Raw genomic sequence first — 2,819 nt, forward strand, 5'->3', positions numbered from 1 at the left:
ACAGTGAGTCCGTAAACGACTGTGGAGGCCAATTCTGGATCCACACATTCTTCCACAGTGAGGACATAGGTTTCCAGGCAGGAGATGATCACAGTGGGGGTTTGCCACATGTGCCTTCTTCTTAGCATGTTTTGTCCTGAGTTTGAGCATCTTCAAAGTCCACAACACCTTTGGGAAAGGCTGTTCTCCAATTGGAGCACTCGCAGGCCAGTGTTTCCCACTTGTTGGTGTTTATACTGCATTTTTAAAGAATTGCCTTTAGAGAGTCTTTGACCCTCTTTTGTTGACTACCAGCATTATGCTTTCCATTTTGAAGTTCGGAATAGAGTACAGTGGTACCTCGGGTTACATACACTTCAGGTTACATACACTTCAGGTTACAGACTCCGCTAACCCAGAAATAGTGCTCCAGGTTAAGAACTTTGCTTCAGGATGAGAACAGAAATTGTGCTCCGGTGGCGTGGCAGCAGCAGGAGACCCCATTAGCTAAAGTGGTGCTTCAGGTTAAGAACAGTTTCAGGTTAAGTACAGACCTCTGGAACAAATTAAGTACTTAACCTGAGGTACCACTGTAGTTGCTGCAGAAGACAATAATCAGGCATCCGACCATGACCAGTCCAACAAAGTTGAAGTTTGAATGATTGCTTCAACACTGGTGGTATTTGCTTATTCCAGTACACTGGCATTAGTTTGTCTGTCTTCCCAAGTGATATGTAATTTTTTTCTGAGACACCGTTGCTGGAATCTTTTGAAGAGTTGGAGATGATGTTTAAAAGTGGCCCACGTTTCACAAGCATACATAAGGTTCATAGTAAAATACCTTTGTAAACAAGAATTTCGGTTTCTCTGCAAATGTCCTGGTCCTCAAACACTCTGCACTTACGGTAATTCAGGAGAAAGCTGCACTGTGAGAGCTCAGGCGATGCTGGATTTGGCCCTTGTGGAAAGATAACTGCCCAGGTAGAAGTGATCAACATTTTCCAATGTTACACCATTGAGTTGGATTTGTGGTGCTGCACAGGAGTTATTTTGTACTTGTTGGTACAGCACTTTGGTTTTTTGGATGTTGAACAATAGGCCAAGCTTTTCGTAAGCTTCTGCAAAGATATTTAAGATGGTTTGGAGGCCATCTTCTGTGTGTGCACACTACGTTGTCATCAGCATACTGAAGCTCTGTGATGGAAGTTATGGTAACCTTACTCCTATCATGTGATCAGTTATGCAGGGCAGGGCCTACCTGGGCCACCCAATATTTTATTTAAGTTGGCACTCCTGGTTGGAGTTGGGAGTCCAACACATACGGAGGGCACCAATTTGGGAAATAATGCACCACATGTCAAATTGTGTGAAGTACTGCTCCACTCACAGCTTGGTCATGTGAAGTGCGCTACATGTCTTGCCTCACATAACAAAGACTTCCATTTTCCTACTACTGAACTGGAGAGAGATTATGTCACAGACACACACACACACCCCCCCCCAACATGAAAGCTAAAAGCTGTTGATTTATGTAGCGTCTGGAGTTCTTTTCGTAACCCCACAAAACCCCAACCAGCAGTTTCTTGAAGGAAACAGTGACAAAGCACCCTATTTAAAAAGATGTAGTACCAATGCACGTTACACAAAGTAGTTTTTCCATACCAATTAGTCAAAAGCCTTTAATAGAAAGCTTTAACAATGGGGAAACAGTGGTGAGATCTACCTGTTGGTGATTCACGATATTATACGGCAAATATATTTCAGGACTAACTTCTAAAAAATTGCTTTATTTGTCCATTTAACAATAATATAGTAAGATCAGTGGTCTGTGTAGATTTATGGGTAAAGACAGGAGAGTATTAAAATATTCATATTGTGTTTGAACTGCATTTTTATTGCTTCTTTTATTACATTACAATTTGTATTCTATGGCATTCAATCCTATGCATGTTGACCTAATAATGAGGTTCACCGTGTTCAACGAACCGTGCTCAGAGGAAATTGTGTATACGTTAACAGCCGAAGACTGTTAATCAATTAATTTTTTTAAGTTAGTTAAACAAGTATGCCTGTGTTAAGTGTGCATGTGATTAAAATAGTTTTGAAGAGGAAGAGGCATGGAACCTGTGTTTTTAAGTCGGTGAATATTCCAATTCCTACTCTCGGGACACGGTACTCTGACTCTTAGTTCCAGGAAAACCAAGTGTTTTCTTGAAGACATCAGCACACGGTCTAGGCATTAGCTCAAGGTACAGGGGACATGGAAAGCTGTCTGTGGACAAACGCCGGCTCCCGTGGCTTGAAAAGTTAGATGAGCGCCACACCCATGTCACCTTTGGCTGGACTTAACCACCCAGGGGTCCTTTACCTTTTACCTTTACAGGGGACGTGATTCATAAGCCTACAAAAGAGCTCTAAGGTACATGACGAAAGAGTAACTACGATGTCTCAACAGCTGATACCCCCCCCCCCCCGCTTAACTTTTAAAGAGGGGTGGGATCAGTCATTTTTATGGTTCTTATCCCAGATGAGAAGATGAAAGTGTGTGCTCTATTCACACTAGTGCAAACAGCAGTGTGTTCTTAGTGACTGGGGCCAGAGTTCAACCCCCTGATTATTATTCTTTTCTGGTTCAGCTGGCCAGCTGACTCCTTGTCTACTATGGGAATTTCCCTCTCAGAGATCCTGCCCCATCCCAGTTGGTGCCACAGGACAAATGAAAGCGCATGTTTTAAGTGACACATTCCTGCTTGGAGAGTGGAGGAAGAAATTCCCCGTGACTTGCAACCACAGTTTTTCTGGGGGCTCTTTCTTATGTTGATAAATTAATATGAGACAAC

The sequence above is a fragment of the Podarcis gaigeae genome (genome assembly GCF_964106915.1).
Source record: "Podarcis gaigeae genome assembly, chromosome: 3".
Taxonomy (NCBI): Eukaryota; Metazoa; Chordata; class Lepidosauria; order Squamata; family Lacertidae; genus Podarcis; species Podarcis gaigeae.